The sequence below is a fragment of the Stenella coeruleoalba genome (genome assembly GCF_951394435.1).
Source record: "Stenella coeruleoalba genome assembly, chromosome: 10".
NCBI lineage: Eukaryota > Metazoa > Chordata > Mammalia > Artiodactyla > Delphinidae > Stenella > Stenella coeruleoalba.
In genome coordinates this window covers 99957846-99977519 of record NC_137156.1, presented here as the reverse complement: position 1 = coordinate 99977519, position 19674 = coordinate 99957846, and the positions used below count along the sequence as shown (strand labels likewise).

At 37.2% G+C, this 19674-nt stretch overlaps 1 protein-coding gene across 4 annotated transcripts in view; it reads right to left on the bottom strand.

Annotated features, from left to right (window-relative positions):
* LOC307193293 (peroxisome proliferator-activated receptor gamma) overlaps positions 1-19674 on the bottom strand; it is a 216665-nt gene that overhangs the window by 177284 nt on the left and 19707 nt on the right. For 3 of the 4 annotated variants that reach the window (XM_079935050.1, XM_079935056.1, XM_079935048.1), the window contains exon 2: positions 15062-15135. The exons of the other annotated variant lie outside the window; for it this stretch is intronic. The gene's annotated coding sequence lies outside the window, so the exon portion shown is untranslated. The remainder of the gene's footprint in view (positions 1-15061; positions 15136-19674) is intronic. 4 annotated transcript variants of the gene reach the window in all.

The following is a 19674-nucleotide window of genomic DNA, read 5'->3' as shown; positions in this document are numbered from 1 at the left end:
GTAGAAAAATTCTTTCATTTTAAGAGAGACAGATTCTCAGGTACTAATTCTGGCAGCAGGATGAGAAGCATTCAACCTTAATTCCACATATGTGGCAATGAAAGGCAGATATAAAGCATTTCTCTGAGCTCAAATGAAATGATCTTTTTGATTACATAAAGAAGTGTGTAAGAAAATAAAAAGTGAGAGAAGAACAATAAAAAGGCAAAAAGCTAACAGCTCAACTAAAAAATGGGCAGAGGACTTGAACAGATCTTTCTCTAAGGACATACCGATGTCCAGTAAGCACCTGAAAAGATGCTCGACATCATTAGCCATCTGGGAAATGCAAATCAAAACCACAATGAGAATCACTTACACCTACTAGGATGGCGATAATAAAAAAATGATGGAATGTAACAAGTGTTAGGGAGGATGTGGAAACTGGGACCCTTGTACATTGCTGGTGAGAATGTAAAAACGTACAGTAGCTGTGGAAACAGTATGGCAGTTCCTCAAAAGGTTAAATGCAAAATTACCATATATGCCAGCAATTCTACATCTAGGTATATATACCCCGAATAATTGAAAACAGAGATTCGAAAAGATACTTGAATGGTCACTGCAGCATTATTCACAACAGCCAAAAGGTAGAAACAACCCAAGTGTCCATTAACAGATTAATGGATAAACAAAATGTGTTATATACATGCAATGGAGTATTATTCAGCCATAAAACGGAGTTCTTGATACATGTTCTAACATGGATGAACTTTGAAAACACTGTGCTAAGTGAAAAAAGCCATATACCAAAGGACAAATATTGTATGATCCCACATAACTGGAATAGGCAAGTCCATAGGGACAGAAAGTAGAATAGAGAACCATGGGCTGAGGGATGGGTGATGAGGTGTTAATTGTTTCATGGGCAAAGAGTTTCTGTTTGAGGTGATGAAAAAGTTTTGGATATACATAGGGCTGTTGGTCGCACAACACTGTGAATGTAATTAATGTCGCTGAATTGTATACTTAAAACTGGTTAAAATGTCAAAATTTTGTTACATAGATATTTACCATGATAAATAAAAAGTGAAAGAAGATGGGCAGCTTGTCATTTACTGAGCGGACATCTAAATTGCTAAACTGTTAATGATCTAATAGAGATATGAAATATATAACATATTGTTTTAATAGGAAAACTTGTTCTACAGTCAAGGACCTCAAGAACTATCAGTAAGAAGTGTATGATTAATCCCCTATTCTACCTGCTTCTTCTGGAATCATGGAGGTCTCCGTAACTGGTTTATACCTATCAAGTAGTACAAACTTTAATTCTATGGCTCAAGTTAATTATTAATCATCCTTAGCGATGAATGTTAAAGGCTTCAAGGATAACTGAAAAACGTTGAACTATAAATCTAAATATTCTGATTTCCTATTACCCTTTTTATCCCCTTCTAGCAGAGGTGATAATAAATGATTAAGTGGCTATCAGAATCCAGGAGAGAAAGGTTAGAGCACAACTGTTCTCCCCTGTAGGTTCTAAGAGCAGAAACTAATACTACTTATTCCTATTTTTACCTTACAGTGTTTTGCAAGAAACAACAGAGCTCTGCCAGTGCTATTTAGATGCTAAAGAATTATTTTTATTTGTTCAGTTTGTTCTGCTTTGTTTTTAAACTTGATGAGTGATTCTGACGGAAGCAAGTGCCATTCTTGGCTGAAAGACCCTGGGATTTTAACGCCTCTTTTATGACACGGACTTTGCCAAATGTAACTCAACTGTACTGTGAACAGTGACCTCTTACTACCTCTTCGGACTTCGGGTCTGAGACCCTTCTCCACAGAGCCAGGAAAGCATGCACGCCAGCTGCCATCTTACGTGCTCTGCTGTGGCCCTTGTCCTTTGATTTGGGCTCCTCACTCTGTTAAAAAACTTGCCAAGTAAGTAGAAAGAGAAGTATCTTTAGTTTTTCTCAGGCTGTTTGGAATTAAACCCCTGAGTGCAGAAAGGTGACATCTATTCATAATAAATATTCTGTTCTTCGTGGTTTCCCTTCCCTGACTTCTTACTGAATGCCCAGAGGCCAGGTTCTTGAATTGCCTACATGTAAACAAAACGCTTGTTTCCTGACGGAGACCTCATCTGCCAAGATTCCACTCAGTCTATGGATTTATAGGTGCTTCTAACTCTCTAAGTCCAGAAGATTGTAGCAGGAGTGGTGACACCGCCTACGTTCAGGCAAACAGAACGGCTAAAATAAAATCAACAGCAGTCCAAAGAGGAAGAAGCAAATTGGGTTAAAACATCCAGTTTCCTTCTCTTTTACCACTTGATTCTTTTCACTCTACCTCTCATATTTCAAATTACAAGATAACCTCTTCCAACACAACTCGTTCGTATACCACAGTAAATTGGTCACTCAAAATAATAGGGTGAGAGTGCATATTTTGAAAAAAATAAGCAAATACTTAAAGCTGAACAAACTTTTAAGGGGAAATAAAAATCAATCTTCCTTCATGTGCATGTTTTCATAGGATGGCTGATTCTATAATCTATGCTACTTACTATCTTGACTCAAAACCCAAGGTAACTGTAAAGCTTCCACTGATCATTCAATTTTTGGATACTTGGTTATCTTGCCCAATATTTCAGTTTCTATCCAAGAATCAAACAGCCGTTTATTAGAGTCAGCATTTGCATGTATCCCATGTAAACAAATAGTCTTAATCTCTACCTCAGGGAAAGGGAAGACCAACGACAATCTGCAGACTTGAAGCTTGGTAATGAAAGAGAGTCAGATATCTTCAGGTCACCAGATCGCTGAAGACAGAGTCTGCTAACAGTGAAATGTCAGCTCTGGTTTTAATTCCTACCAGAGAGATAAGAATCAGTAATTCCCAAAGTAGTACTAAGTAAAACTGATAATATTCTGGAAAGTAGTATAAAGCCTATAAAAGTATGCATTTGGAAAAATATTGCTGCAGTCAATCTTCGCATTGAAGTACATTAGCCAGAGATATTTCTGTTGATTTTGTTACAGTTGCAACTTTTCCAATGTATGAAGCATTAAAGTTACAAACTGGCTTGCTGGTTGAGTGGTCTGGAAAAAGTATATTCTGTCTCACTGGACTGCTGTAAATTTAAATCCATTTCTTCTATTTCTCAGCTCATTTTGGCAGAATACTTCTAGCTAAAAGTGTAATAAACTATATTGTCATACTTCAGGGTTTTTACAACTCCATCTACCATATTTGGGAGTGTGGTGGGGGGGAGCAAGAACTCATAAGGAAGTAAAGGGTATTATGGTGACATTTTGTAACCTTTAGCTAGCTAGGGACAACTGAAATCATGTGTTTAAGATGGGAAGCATTACTAACTTGGGATGATTTCTTGTGGCTTTTTTTTTTTTTCTTACACCAGCATCACTAAATTTGTTCAGGAATAGATTTCTGTTTTTCTGTAAATCATTTTCCCTCCATAATATAAAACACGATTCCTTTTAATAAAGGCAATATTCTTGGTAAAATTTAAACTGAAAAAAGATGGGAAACTAGATTACTAATTAATTTGGAAGTTTCTACAAAAGATAATTTTGAAAAACGCTAAGACTTCCATTAACTGTCAGTCAAATCACCTAGTTCCCTTTCTACAAAAAACCAACATAGTAACCAAATGAAAAAAACAATTAAAATGATATAGATACATTGAAAAGTGACTATCTTGACATAATTAACACACCCCTGAATTGTCATGGAGGAGAAGGGAGACCAAAGGGGAGAAAAAGCATGGGAAGCCTATATAGTGGCAACACTTTATTTTGTAATTCAACTTTCATTCATTTAATATGTATTTACTGAGTTGTTATTATGTATCAAGCATTATGCTCGATGCTGAGGACATATCAGAGAATAGGATAGAGGTCCTTGCCTTCAAGAGTTTACAGTTGGTAACACACTGACATTCTAATAACTTTTAATAAGGGGGAAAAGGGATACAGCCAGAAATTTTGAATTGAGGACTTAAAATTCTAAGCATTTCCTTTGTATCTCTAATTTTAGTTATTCCTACAAGTTCCTTTGAAATATAAAGCTATATGATTGCCCTCTGTGTGAACAGATCAAGGCTGTCGCATTCCACAATGCTTAGAAAATTAAGTATTGGAAGGGTCCTTAGAGACCCATTTGTCTTCTCTATCCTAATCTGTCAACGTATGGGAAAACTGAGGCCAGAAGAGGGGAAGTGATTGATTAAGGTCTCGTATCCACCATGTCTATTTTTATGTGCTTTTTTCCAAGTAAGTTATAACTTTGGAGGTATCATTACAACTAGTGCTTTTAAAAAATCTATGTTTTAGAAAACAAACATGGTTACCAAAGAGGAAAGGCGAGGGTGGGGAGGGATAAATTAGGAATTTGGGATTAACATATACACACTACTATATACAAAACAGATAACCAACAAGGACCCACTGTATAGCACAGGGAACTATACTCAGTATTTTGTAATAACCTATAAGGGAAAAGAACCTGAAAAGGAATATATGTATGTATAACTGAATCACTTTGCTATACAACACAACATTGTAAATCAAGTACACTTCAATTAAAAATAAATAACTGGGTTTCCCTGGTGGCGCAGTAGTTAAGAATCCGCCTGGCAATGCAGGGGACACAGGTTTGAGCCCTGGTCCGGGAAGATCCCACGTGCCACGGAGCAACTAAGCCCGTTCACCACAACTACTGAGCCTGTGCTCTAGAGCCGGCGAGCCACAACTACTGTAGCTCACGCACTTAGAGCCCGTGCTCCGCAACAAGAGAAGCCACCGCAATGAGAAGCCTGCGCGCAGCAACGAAGACCCAATGCGGCCAAAAATAAATAAATAAATTGAATTTAATTAAAAAAAAATTCTTTAATAAATAAGTGACTAAATAGGGGACTTCCCTCGTGGTCCAGTGGTTAAGACTCCGCACTCCCAACACAGGGGGCCTGGGTTCGATCCCTGATCCCTGATCCCTGATGGGAGAACTAAGATCCCACAAGCCGTGTGGCATGGCCAAAAAATTAAATAAATAAATAGGAAAAAATAAGTAAATTAAAAAAAAAAATCTTTGTCTGACACCTTTTTCCTTTACCCTTCTTCTGGTCTCCACTGTGACACTAACCTCCAAACTTGGTGGAAGCAGTCTTTTCTCACAGGGTCTGCCTCTTCTTAATGTCTTTTCTGAGGCCTCAGCCCTGTACTACCTCCTCCTTGATTTGCACTCCTCCCTCCCTTCCTTGATTCAGCTTTTCTAGGAGAGCTGTCCTATTGGCTGCCCCAGTCCTCAGTGGCCTAAAATCACTCCCTCCATTCATATACCACCTATTACCTTCTAACCTCCCCAAATACCCATTCCTCCCACTGTACTTAGCCTATAATCTTAAACAATGATCTCCTCCTTGCAACTGTTAACGGAATTACTCCTTTTTTCATTCTTCTTGACAGTTCACTGTCATTTTACAATATTTCAGTAAAAAAAAAACCGTGAGCTTGGGAGTCAGAAGGATCTCAGTTTAAATTATATTCCTCCTGGCACTGGCAGTATGCCCTTAGACACGTTATTTCACCTGCTAAACTTCACTTTATTCATCTGTAAAATGGGGGTAATCCTAATTCCTATGCGACAGGGTTGCTTTGAGGATGAAATAAGATTGTATACCTGAAGTTGCTCACCCAATGCCCGGTCCATAGGAGGCACTAAGGGTTGTGTTCTTTTCCTCTCCTTCAAGCTCTCCTTGTTTGGCAGTGATGACCCGATCTACTCTTGCCACTCTCTCATCTTCCCCTTTTAAACTTGACGTGTGCTGCTTCCTGAGAAGCATTCTTCACTCTACGCTCATGACACCCAAAACCACGTGTCTCGTTCTGGCCTCCGAAACGAGGTTCAGTCCCGAATCTTCACCTCTCTCTAGGGCTTACTGAGATACTCCACCTTCACTTCAAATTCAGCAAGTCTGAAATCAACCTCATCTTTCTTCCCCCAAACAGAGTCCCTCTCCCATATTTCTTCCACCTCTCTGTACATCAGCCTGGAGTTCATTTTTGACTCTTCTTTTTCTTTCATCCTCTTTATTTTTTATTCACTCACCAAATCTTACATTATCAAAATATCTCTTTCACTTGTCCCATCCAAACGGAGCTTCTGTCACACCACTTCCCTCTCCCCAAATCTTCAAGTTCCCCAATGCCTCCTAGACGAAGTCCAAGTTCCTCGCTCTAGCCTTTGTATCCTGCCAAGCTCAGCCCTTTTCCCCTCTTACGTGAACCTCCCACTGACTCTAGAGTACAGTGTGCCCCCGACATCCTGAGATTCCTGCCCCATGATGCTCCTCGTGTTTAAAATTTCCAGCTCTTCCTTCTCATGTTTCCGTATCCACACTTTCGGGGTTCAGCTCAGGTGCAAGCACTTCGTGAAACAACCACTGACTATTCCAGCTCTGCAGATGTGCTTTCTTCTATGGACTTGCACTATATGTTTTCCCTCAAACACACATCACCCCAGCTCTGTGATTTAATTCTTTCATGTGGTCTGTGTTGGTATTGCCCTTGAAACGAGACTGTGAGGGAGGAATGGCCTAATTCCACTTTGTCTAGAACAGGGCTGGATATAGAAAAGCAGCTTGGAAATACTTGTTTAATAAACAACATATACAAATAGGAACCGCAACAACAATAAAACCTCCGTACGAATAACGGTTGTAGCCCTTTACCTGACTCAGCAGCCCTGCTTCAAATGCTATAGAAGATTGAAAGGCCATAACAAGTCTGTGAGCTGAATATTCCTCATCCCTGAATTACACAGGCAAAAAGTAGCTGATAAGGTATCTATGTGCTTTTATGGACTCATTTTCAACATCTGCAAAAAAATTAAAAAATGAAAGGCGGAGGAGGAGTTGAAGGAGGAGGAGGAGGAGGGGGAGGGGGGAGACGGAGAGGAGAAGCAGCAGCGGCAGTCCCCACCTATGCAGAAGTTAAATCTACAGAATTGTAAAATACATATTATATCACAGAATTTTCTTACTTCAATTTTCCATCATGTTTTGCATCTCTCATTGGTAAATTTAAAAATAACATTTAGGCAAGAATGCTAATAGCATTATGCTTAATTAGCAGACATAAAAGTATATCTGAATCATTTAATGTTCATTACATTATAATTGTAACACTTGCATAATCCTTGCTAGGAACTGTTTTAAGTGCTAGGGACACCCAGAAGATAGTCTCTCTTCAAGAAGCTCACTCCAGGGACTTCCCTGGTCGTGCAGTGGTTAGGAATCCGCCTGCCAACGCAGGGGACACGGGTTCGAGCCCTGGTCTGGGAAGATCCCACACGCCGCAGAGCAACTAAGTCCGTGTACCACAACTACTGAGCCTGCGAGCCACAACAGCTGAGCCCGCGTGCCACAATTAATGAAGCCCGCGTGCCTAGAGCCTGTGCTCCGCGACAAGAGAAGCCACCGCAATGAGAAGCCCATGCACCACAGAGTAGCCCCCGCTCACCACAACTAGAGAAATGCCACACACAGCAACGAAGACCCAACACAGCCAAAAATAAATAAATAAAATAAATAAGTTTATATTAAAAAAACAAAATAAGACTAAATTAAGAGAACGATTAAAAAAAAAAGAAGAAGCTCACTCCATAAAACTAACTACAAAACCAACAATAATCCAATACGATGATTGGTACATTCCAGGCATGAACCCAATACTGTGAGAGGAACACTGATGAGCCATCTGGAGTGGCCGAGCCCTAATATCCATGATGCAAATGGAGGCAGTGAGACCGAGGGGGTAGGTTGAGGTAGACCACGAAGTCTGTAATGCTCCCAGGAAGGGGGGTGAAATGCAAACACAGTGTTTGAGAAAGAACTCTGTCTACTTGGAGGATGAAATGGAAATGGTGCATTGAGTCGGACAGACAATTTGCAATAACTCAGGTGAGGAATAAGGAAAATCTGAACTAAGACAACATCGATGGAAACTAAAAAGTTGGAAAAACAAATTCATAATAGCAGCAATCAGTAGGTTCACACATAAAGATTCTTTCCCCACTACAGCAGGGAGCAGAAGTGTTCAAAGAATTTATTCTCCTTAGACTCTTACTTGCTGTTGCTATCACTATTATTCCAAAGTCTGATGGATGAAAGGATGAGAATAGTGACTCCACATATTGAGAACACAAGTTGGCAATATTGTTAACTTTCACTCATGACTTAGGGTGAAAGTCAAGTCACCTCATCACATTCCAGCCACCACTCATCCCAGTTCTTAAAAGGATGTGAACTTAAAGGAAGTTAGTCTCCTTTGCGGGACTGCTTCCAATAAGCACTTTTTCTGGTGAATGTGGGAAAGGGTACAGATCTGTTACATTTCACCCTTTTCATGTAGGTGCATAAAATAAAATTTTAAAAATGAATTAGCACAATGAAAGAGCTTAATGCCTTTCCTGAACAAAGATATTACAGAGATATTGAATAGTTGCAGAGATTCTTTGAACATATGCCATATCACACAGATAAGCATTTTATTTCCTCATTTGGAAAAGATGAAAACTCAAGACAATGATTATAGTAATATCTTAAAGATATATAGTACTATAAAAATTTTCTAAGCACTGTATATATTTAATCTTACTTGGTCCTTAACAGGTAAGGAAATTGAGGTCCAGAATATTTAAGCGATTGCCAATTAACAGAAAAGGACAGACTACAACCCAGATGTCCTGATGTTCAGGTGTCAACTTTCAGGTGTCCTGGAAGCAGCAACTCTCTCTAGAATTAGGGTTCTTCCAAAGTACAACGGGAGGTCAGGGCTGGTAAAATCCCTTTCTCTGTTTGTATATAATTATTATAGTACTTCCTAAATAATACTCCTTATAGTTTCAGTGAAAGTAACAAAAAGCATTTTGTGGTTTATTATTCATGCTAGATTTCTCTGGATATTCAAAATGGATTACTAAAAAAAATTAGGTCTTGTCAATTGTACTCATTCTTCAGTGGTTATTTCTGTACACAAAAGTGCTCTCAATTTTATGATGCGATCTGGAAGAAGTTCAACAACACATTGTTAATACTCTACTGCTACAAAATAATTTTAAAGCTCCATGGGAATTTAGATTTGCACAAGTCATTAGGATGTGACCTTTCCCTTAGATTTCTTATTTTAGGATCAACTTAACATGGTATTTCCCCAGTGGGAACTGTTGTACTTCCTTCGCAGATAAGAAAAATAGCAATCACAAATTATAGTGAGTAAACTTAGGGAAACATATATTTCTGTGATGCAGATGAAACCGAAATCATAAAAGGGGGCCACACGACTTATTCCTTGGGTTTGAGAGGAAAGCCAAGTGGCTTGCTAACAAAAGAAAACAAGTCATGCCATTATGGTATTTCCCTGAAATTTATACCTAATTGTTTGTCCCAGCTACCAAGTCTTATGACTTTTAAAGATTATTAAAGATGTTTACGTCACTAAATTTCCTATGTCCTGTCTACTGGGAGTATAAAAGGTTAAAAATATCAAGTTTTTAATAATTTAAATGATTTCAGATCACAGGATCTGGACTGAAGGACAAGGAGTTCATAAGTGTGAAGAAAAAAAAAATCAAAACAACAACTAGAATAACACAGAGATCACAGTTGCTTCACATTATGGTCCATGGAATAATAGTGGCCTCCAATGTTTGAGCTCTTACTATATGATACTGTGGCAGAATTTATGCACATTATTGGTAACATATGAGTTACTGGGAGTATCCAAAGAATCGAGCATACTACAGCTAGGACTGCAGAGCTCATTATTGGCAATTTTTTTTAAAAAGGTAAACAAAATCATCAAAGGAGAGATTAGGAAGATGTACACTTTTCCTGCCAAAATCAATAATTTTACACACTGTTAGTTCATGAAAACATTAAAATTAAGAAATTACAAAAAGATTAAAAAGAATGAAAGTGTGGTTATAAATGAAAATCAAGTAATCGCCAAAAGTAATTTTTTGTATCCTCTTCTATCAGACATTTGTACAGTAGGTTTTAATAAAAGTACTACTTGAGAACAAACACTGCTTTATTGAAATTATTACTCAAGAGTCTCAAATAATCAAACCCCTCCCCCACCATGCATTCTTCAGTTTAACAAACTGTTAATATCACAGAATTTCTTTTAAGCTTAATTTTTAGGAATGAACCCTCTACATTTTATAACAGTGACTCATGTTTTTAAGTAAAGATAGTACTCACTGTGATCGACTTACATGTTTTTCCAGAAGATATTTATTATACAGTTTAGACACAGCTAGGTTTTAAAATATTGCTTTTGAATGAAAAGATACTTTAGAAATCATTTATCACAACCCCTTAGTTTTATAGACAGTGAGGGTCAGGGATAGCTGTGTATTTACTTTCTCAAATATCACATACACATATTTAAAAATCTATGTATATGTGTTAAGAACTGGAAGGCAACTTGTAGAAATTAAAATAGTTTCAATAAGGATGTTAAGATTATAGATAATTTTTTTGTTTAAAATGTTTATTGTTGTTATTACGTTGCTTATTTGATAGCAAGAAATACAATACACTGCATTGTAGTTAAAAGCTGTAATCTCTATTTCATGTCATTAACTGTAACACTTAACCCCCAAATGAAAGTTCAGAATAAAAAGGAAAAACAAACACCCATAATCTTTTTTCTATTCATTGTACATTTTAGCCATATGATTTTGCATTTTAAAATTTTCTCTTATCATTGTATCTTTATTCTAAAATTACTATTCACCTCAAATATTTAAACCGCAAATTATAAATATTTGATTGAAATAAATCCTTTAACAAAATTGATTTGTATCCTTCTCTCTGGATGTGCTACTTTGTTAAACCTTCATTTCTGCAAGCAATCATTCCTTTATAACCGCTAGCAACATGCAGACTTAAAGGCCATAGGGACCTGCAGCACAGGTTTTAAATTTGATTTAAATTTGGTATAGCCTCAAGAAATAATCTGCAATTTCATTGCAGCCAAGTTGGTTTTTTCCTAACCCAAAACATAAACAACACCCCCATCACAATCCAAAAAACCAAAAACTACCCAAAACCCCATATTATGCTAATATCTAAACAACTGGTGAAAACTCCTCACTCTCCACCCTCATTCCGCTGTCAAACACACAGAGCCAGAGCTAAATGATAATAGATTTAAATGAACAGAAATCATTTAAACATACGCTTTGGAAATATGTTTTGGTTCATTTTGCTACTAATATATCCTCAAAGCAATGTGAAATGCCATAAAAATGAATAATGCAGGAGTAATATAGTTGCTCAAACCCTTTAACATAGAAACTCCTCTTAAAGCAATTTATCTGAAGAAAATGATTTTTTAAAAAGTGAAATACGTGCATGAAGATATTCACTATATGTAACTGTGTAAGAATAAACAGTAATTGTATAATAATAAAAAATTAGAAGCCACCTGAAAACTGGCTTAGTAAATTCTGTGATATCACTAATATGGACTACCGTGTTGCCAATATGACATCTGAAAGCCAGGTAAAAAGGAACAAAGACATGTAATCTAACAGTGAAAGAAGCAGAAATGCTCCATATACTGTAACTGTTAGTAATTAAAACATGTATACAGGTCAACCAGAACTGAAACTATACAGAAGTTAGAATAGTAGTTTACGTGTGATTAAGTGTGGTCTTTTTATTTTAAAAGATATTTTCACAGCTTTTCAGTAACAAAAACGTCTTAAAAGAATTTAATGTAAAATGAAACAAACCCAAGGGCCCAAATTCAAAGTCATTTATCTGTCCCAGTTCCTAATCTTATTTCTGTTTGTACCACCTCCCCACCTTTAATATTTTAGAACCCTATCTATGTTCCAGTCCTGCAGCCCTGAATTCATACATAGCAGCATAGCTAAGCAGAGAGTTTATTTACAGAGGGCAGGCCTGAACTCTGCATGTGAGCACATACAGAAAACGATAAAGATCGTCGTGTCCTATTAGTAATTTACAGAATTGTGATTTGCTCCACCCAGTACACCTATAATTGAATTCCTCAGCCATAAAATCATTGGGACCAAACAAGTTCAGATATCTTTTATCTAAGCCCTTTTTTCCTCCCTTACCATCAGTTAACATATTTCTTATGGGGCTTTTCTTCTTTTTATAGATTCATTTGTCTTAGTTATAAATTAACCCACAAGCAACTCTCCCAACCACCCAGCTCTACTGTTTCCTGTGTACCAGGTTCCTTTTCTACTTGCACTATTTATGATATAGGGGCCATTTAAACTGCCGGTTGGTAAATGATGTCCAGGAAATCATCTCTAGATTTTTAACAAAGATTCCTCCTAAGGAGAAATGCTCCCAAGCAGAGATTCTCCTCAGAGCTGGGCACCCTGGAAGGAAATGGAATGGAACTGCTGAAGACTTCTATTTCTTTTTCACTTCTTAAAATTGTGGTAAAAGAGACATTACATAAAAATTGACCATTTTAAGCATTTAAAAATGTACAGTTCTGTGGCATTAAGTACCTTCAGACTGCTGTGCATCCATCCAGAACTTTTTCATCTTCCCAAACTGAAACTACGTTCCCTTGAAACACTAACTCCCCATCCCCCACTCCTCCCAGCTCCTGGTCACCACCACCCTACTTGCTGTCTCTATGAATCTGACTATTTTAGATGCCACTTCTGTTTTTTCTTGTTTCGCCTAGAGTGTGTGAACTAGTGTAGTTTCCAAAATTGGTTGAACACATAAGAGAGTTGCCGGCAAAAACCCTTCAGGGAAGAACTCTTAAGACTCAGCATTTTGTTTTTCATGCGCAAACGCTTGAATTCAGACCAAACACTCATTTCCAGACGCCAAAGTACATAATTGCTCCTTACTTGGTCTTTCAAGAGTTTGGTCTTTTGACTTATCTCTTTTTTTTCAAGTTAAACTGATTTTCAAATCAAACTTAATACAGCTATTGATTTCCTTTAAGAATCAAAGTTCCCTTAGTACTGCTTATATTCACAGAATTTCCCAGACATTTTACCTAAAAACAGCATGACCTTCTCTCATCTTCACCATTCAAATACAAGGCTACTAATTCTAAGTGCTTGTTCAAATGTTGTCCTGGGTAAAGAAGACTGGTGGACCAAGAGATCATGAATGAAATCTAAAGACTTGGTTTGAACACTGAAATCACACCCTGACCGTCACCAACTAAAAATTTTGCTCAGAGGTGCTCTGTGAGGACTCAGAGCCTAGTGGGTTTTTTTCCCCACTCACAGGTTTTCTGGGGGCTGGAAGTGAGTGGCTGGAGAACTAAGTGGAGAGCAAACCTGTGGAGGTGAGGATGGCTCTGTGTATGGACAGGATTAAGAAACAGCTCAAGGAGTATCCTTTATGAGAAGAATGTTCTAAGGTTGGCAAACAAACAGAAACTCACTCTAAAAATCAGTAAAAGTCTAACGAGAATGATTACTGAGTGACTCCAATGTAACTTTTAAAGAACTTTTCATCTTGAAATAATTTGAGGTTTACAGAAAAGTTGCAAAGATACTGGAGACAATTCCCACGTCACTTTCACCGGGCTTCCTACTGTTAACATTTTGCAACCACAGCCCAATGAGGAAAACTAATAAATGAAAACTGGCACACTACTATAAACGGCTTTATCTGGATTTCACCAGTTTTTCCACTCATGCCCTTTCTCAGTTCCAGGACCCAATCCAGGATCCCATATTGCATTTTGTTGCCATTGCTCCTCATCTCCTCTAGTTCCGCAGTCTTTTCTTTTCCTTTTGTTTTTTTTTTTTAAAGTGGCTTTATTGAGGTATAGTTGACATACAGAAAAGTGCACATATTTAATGTATAGTTCCCCAGATTTTTCTTGTCTTCCATGCCCTTGACGCTGTTGAAGAATGCTGGTGAGGTATTTTGTAGAATGTCTCTCTATTTAGATTGGCCTAACATTTTCTCATGATGCAACTGTCGTTATGAATGTTTGGGAAGAATACTGAAGACCTGATGTGCCCTTTTTGGGGGTATATAAGCTCAATATGTCTTAGTACTGTAGATATTAACCTATTAACCTGGATCACTTGGTTAAAGTGGTGTCTGCCAGGATTCTTCTGCTTAAACTTACTACTTTTCTCTTTGTAACTAATAAATATTTAAAGGGAGATGCTTGGAGGTTCTGTCCATATTCTGCTCCTCCTTTCACCTTCTAATCTGAGTATTCATCAGTGGGTCCTGCCTGTAGCAGTAACTGCTGCTGAGGTTCTCTGATGGCAATTTTCCATCTCCCTTATTCCTTTAACATTTACTAATTTAAATTCTTCTGTAAGGAAAAGTTCTCGTCCTTCAATTTATTCATTCAGTCATTTATTTATATCAGTATGGAATCATGTATACATATATTTTATTTGGGGGGTTATAATCCAGTGCTATAGTTTTTAAAAAATTTTTTATATTTATCAAATATATTTGATATTATATATATTTATATCTATCAAATTATTTATATTTATCAAATTATTCCAGCTTTGGCCATTGGGAGCTGGAATAATTTGAACAATAAAATAAATAACTATAGTACTGGATTTTAATTCCCCAAATAAAGTATATAGGCATGGGCATTGGATAAATTAAGCTACTTTCTCCTTTGTGACCTGGGATCATAGTTGCATGGCCTACAGAGAATCAGGAAAGATATTTTAATTTTTCTCTCAATTCAATTACAAGTAACACATGAACCTAATATAATGTACTTGTATTGAGACTTATTTCTAAGGATTTGTGTTATTTCTCAACCCCTAAGTTTGTTTTGTTTTGTCTATCTTCGTTTTGTCTTAGTCAAATACGTTACTGTGCTTTCCTTCCACTGACTGGTAAATTATACAGTAGAAAGTATTCTGATAGTCAAAATAAAAGCTCTCTAAGAAATTTTACAATAAAATACTATGAAGCATTTGCATGTTCTTTAAAAGAGACCTTTCTAAATACAAATTTAGTACAATAAATTCTGAGTTTACCTACCGTTAAAGGGCAACTCTTGTTTAAGGAAATGGCCTTCTTGTATGTCTGTGGCTTTGAGTTGGCTTCTTTCAAATCTGAACAATTAAAAAGAAAAAACATTTTTAATATACACACATATTCAAAATTTTTAGACAACCTAGGATACCAAAATGTACAAGCACAAATGAATGTATTTTCTCTGTTGGATTTCATCATGACTGTTGGCTGTCCCTGAGCTTAGAATGCTTTGTATTCTCTAGAAGCAACCAACAGACTGACTTGTACATCATTCAGGGCTGGAGAATCTTCCTGAAGAGACATGGATTAGATTCATTTTGCCTACTCTCCTGTTCTGTCACTGATCATGAGTCAGGGTCCTTTGTCTCATCCATCTTTTATGTCAAATTAATGAAGACACCTACGTTGGGCAGACTTAAGAAAAACTAGATTTTAAAAGGGTTAGTAACGTCAAGAGATAGAGGACTGATAAAATTTATACACAGCAAAGATTACATTTATGAAAATATACTCATTCTAGAGGGCACATGGCTGTTAAGCCTAAGGTAAAAGCGTCACAACCATTTAGGGACAGTAGATACAGCACATTTCACGGGGACCAGATTTTTAAAGGAAGATGCAGAGAGCAGATTATCTGAGTAACTATGTCAAAGGTCTAAGGATGTGTATCCTTGGCTCTTACGAAGGGCTCAGGGATCCTAGAATAGCTGTACATTTCGTAAAGACAAAACAGTACCCAGGGCCAAAGGCTTATCATCAGGGCCTTCAAAGTCCCAACATCCAGACCCAACATTCTGCACAGTCTAACCTACCCAAAATTCTAATTTTTTTTCTTTTTTAATGCTGCACCTTTCCACTTGGAATTTGCAAAACCTATTCTATTACCCAATGCATGGGTACCGTAGTGGATCGTGAATATAAAATGTTTTCCCATTTTGTTATTTCTACTTTGAAAGAATATAAACTACAGCCCAATGTATTTTGTTTGATTCTTTGTTTCACTCACACTGTTTAGTACTGTTGTTTGGAAACTGAAAACCTCCTAATGAACTCAACAATACGGTAACAATTTTGTTTTCATAATGGGGCATATTCTTCTATAGAAAGAGCTAGCTTGTCAGGGTTTTAGACCTGTCTGCTTTGCTTTTTGACTGCTCATCTGTATCACAGCAGTTTACTCTCCATGTGAAACAAACACTCTTTCATTTGTTAGTCAAAAATGAAAGGAGTACCCACATCAAACCTGTCCATTACATATAACATGCATAGCGCATGAGAAACAACTTTATAATGGATTACTATTTAGACTTTTTTCACCTTTAAGTCAACAAAAAAGTGCTTAAATATGTGAAAACAAAAGGAAAGAGTATTAATAAAGAAAAATTTGAGCAAAATCTCTATCTGAAAAATTAAATAATGTTGACTACAGGGTAAGATTAAGCCATAGTAGCTTTTCTTGACACTCATTCCAATTTCTCTTTGAAATACATATGAATTCACTAAGAAATAGACAGCAAGAAAGAGACAAGACAAAGTTAAGATTTCTGGAAACTGCTATGTATTCCTAGCTTGTAGCCCTAAGAGTTGGATCAAACAGAAAACGGGACCAGTTTCTGTGATTTTCAAAGGCAGACAGAATCTATAACCTTTCCTAAAACCCCCTCCCCCAGTAACATCAGTAATCTTTCTGTATCCATTCAGAACTGCACTGTACCATAGAAGGTACCATTTGCAGGCATAAAATATAATAAGTAGGGCAGAAACAAGATCCATTCTGGGGGCAGTATATATCAAGTATTACAGTTCTTTCATGTTCCCCATCTGGTCAGTTAAATACAGACTGGTTTACATTCATTAGTTTATAAATCCTTCTACTCATTAATATAAGCCAGAGAACCAGGCTGTGAAGAGAGCAGACAAGCCCCTCACATTGCAACAAAACCCACACTAGACAGGGTCTGTTCTACTCATCCAGCTTTTTAATATCTGAGATAGGCTTTTTACCAGAATCTAAGTAGATAATAATGCAAGCCAGAGGGAAACTTACTATATTTGTCTGAAATGGTATAAATGGTAAAACTTGACTTAAGAAATAGGAAAATAATTAAAAATGAAAACGACTGAAAACTTATCAAAGATTTGCTTCCCCAAGAAGCTCTGGGGCTAGATAACTTTATAGATACATTTTTTTCAAGGAAGAAATAAGTTTCTTGCCACATAAACTGTTCCTGAGTAGGAAAAAAAAAGAGTGACCAAATTAATTTTTCAAAACCTAACAAGACAAAATAGTTAACAAGGTAACCTAACAAGAAAGATACCTAACAAGAAACAAAAAACCTCACAAAATACCAACCGCACTTATTAATACTGACTTACAAGTAAAAATAAAATGCTAATGAACGAATGCAATAGTATACTAAAAGAATAAACCACCATAATCAAGTTGGATTTATCTCAGAAAGACAAAGAAGATTTAATATTGGAATACGTATTAAAATAATGTGTTCCAGCACTAGGTTGAATTTTAAAAGAAACCACATGACTATTTCAAGAAATACAAAAGAAAATACTCAATAAAATTCAACATTCATTCTTGAAAATATTTCCTTAAAGAACTAAGAAACTTTAATAACAAGAATATTAATCTCAAACTTACAACCAATATCATCTTAATTGTGAAATATTATAGCAGCATCTCCCAAAATATGTTCTATAGATAACTAGATTCTTTAAGATTTTCCAATGGAAAAGCTTCCACCACAAGATGAATTTGCACATGTTGTTCACATTTGGAGGTTAGTAAAGTACATTAGCATTGTATATGCTCAGTAAGCCCCACAATTAGAAAAAAAACAGTATCAACAATAACAATCTGCTTAGCTGTTTAACTCATTAGTTCTCAAACTTATTTGAGCATTTCTTTTCTCACTTTCCGTTATTTCACTCCTTAACCCACTTCACTGCGGCTTTTGCCACCCACCCTTCTACTGAAACTCAAGCAAAAGTGACAGGTGGTCTCCTTTTTGCTAAATCCATTAGACTTCTCTTGATTTTCATTCTATTTGCCCAATTGTGTGCTGGTAAGTGTTTAACAACTGGCTCTCCTTGCAGGAAGAATGCTCTGGTTTGTAGTGTTTGCTAATTTCTGTGGTGTAAATACTCCCACGGTGACTGACATAGGGCCATCAACATGACAGCAGAGTCCGGCAGAGCTGGGGCAGCAACAGCATATTACATGGTATCCCCACCTCACAGATGCAATCCACACCAACACCTCATTGATGTAAAATAATCAGGAAGCAATGCAGTTGGTGTGGTTACTACCTCTGTTTTTATCATAACTTGTTTCACTGCTCGTATATACAATCTAACTTTTAACAATGGCTGTGGATAACAGTCGGCTCACAAAAATCCTAAAAATTTAACAATTGACTTTCACAGGCCAGTCTGAGCTGGCTCCAGCACCGCCATCTCTGCCTCTGCATCATTTGATATTCTGTGTATCCTCTACTCTTGAGACTGTCTCCTCCCTTTGCTGCCTAGTGACCAGTTACTTTGAATTCTTATCCTAACCCTATGACTACTACGTTAGTCCTTTTTCTTGGTACCTCTTCCTCCTGAGTTCTTCGATCCTATGTGTTCTGCAAGTTCCTTCTTGGCCTCACTCTTACCCATAAACATATCTACTTGCTTACAGCTTCCAAATCTTCATCTCTAACCATGTCTTCTCTCAAGACTTCTAAATCTGTATTTCCAATTTTTGGGGAACACCTCTCCCTGAGTTTCTTCAGGAACCTCAAACTCAACAATTCCTAAGCTGGCTACCCATCTCCTCCCTCTGAAGAATTAAAGACACACAATCCAACACATATTGGACCACTCCTCGCTCCCTGCTAGATGAAAAGGTGTTCTAATCTCTACTCCAGCCTTGCAAAGTACATTCAAGGAAGCTCAGTTCATAACCATAGGCAACACTTCTCACATCCCTTTCCCCCTTCCCTTCGACTTTTCCACACCCCACACTTTCCGAAGTGTCACCTTCAGCAAAAGCCCTCCCACTCAACACTTCCTCCATTCTCAGCCCAGTAATGTCATAATCTCTCCTTCTTCTCTTTCCCAGCACTTTATGACATAGGGCAACTCAAATCTCCTCCAGCTTTTCATGTCCAGGCCCTTTCTTCTCATTCTCCAATACTTCAGCACAAAAATCTAGGAACTGACCTTGTAAAATCAACTTTTCTAAGGGTAGGGGAAACGGGTTTTGTGCTGTCAAATGAAAATTCTCTTTGGTGCATTGGGGGAAGGTGAAAGTATATGAACGCTCCCAAACGACTAATTTTTATCCCATTGAACTAAATACATGGGTCTCCCACTAACCCCGCAAATCGCTGATTGATTCCCTTAGAAGCCAGAGTCAAGATGAGCCAATCACATCCTTCCCTAGATTTTTACAACATGCATACAAAATTGGTTATTAAATTGACATCTATATCCTGAGGTGGCAAAATAAAATGACTTCATTTGAATTAAGAGGAATTTAAGAGAAAGAGAAAAATGAAAATAAAGAATCTCCCAAGGGTGGTCGGTTTTAAGTGACAGTGGAGTTACTGAATTGA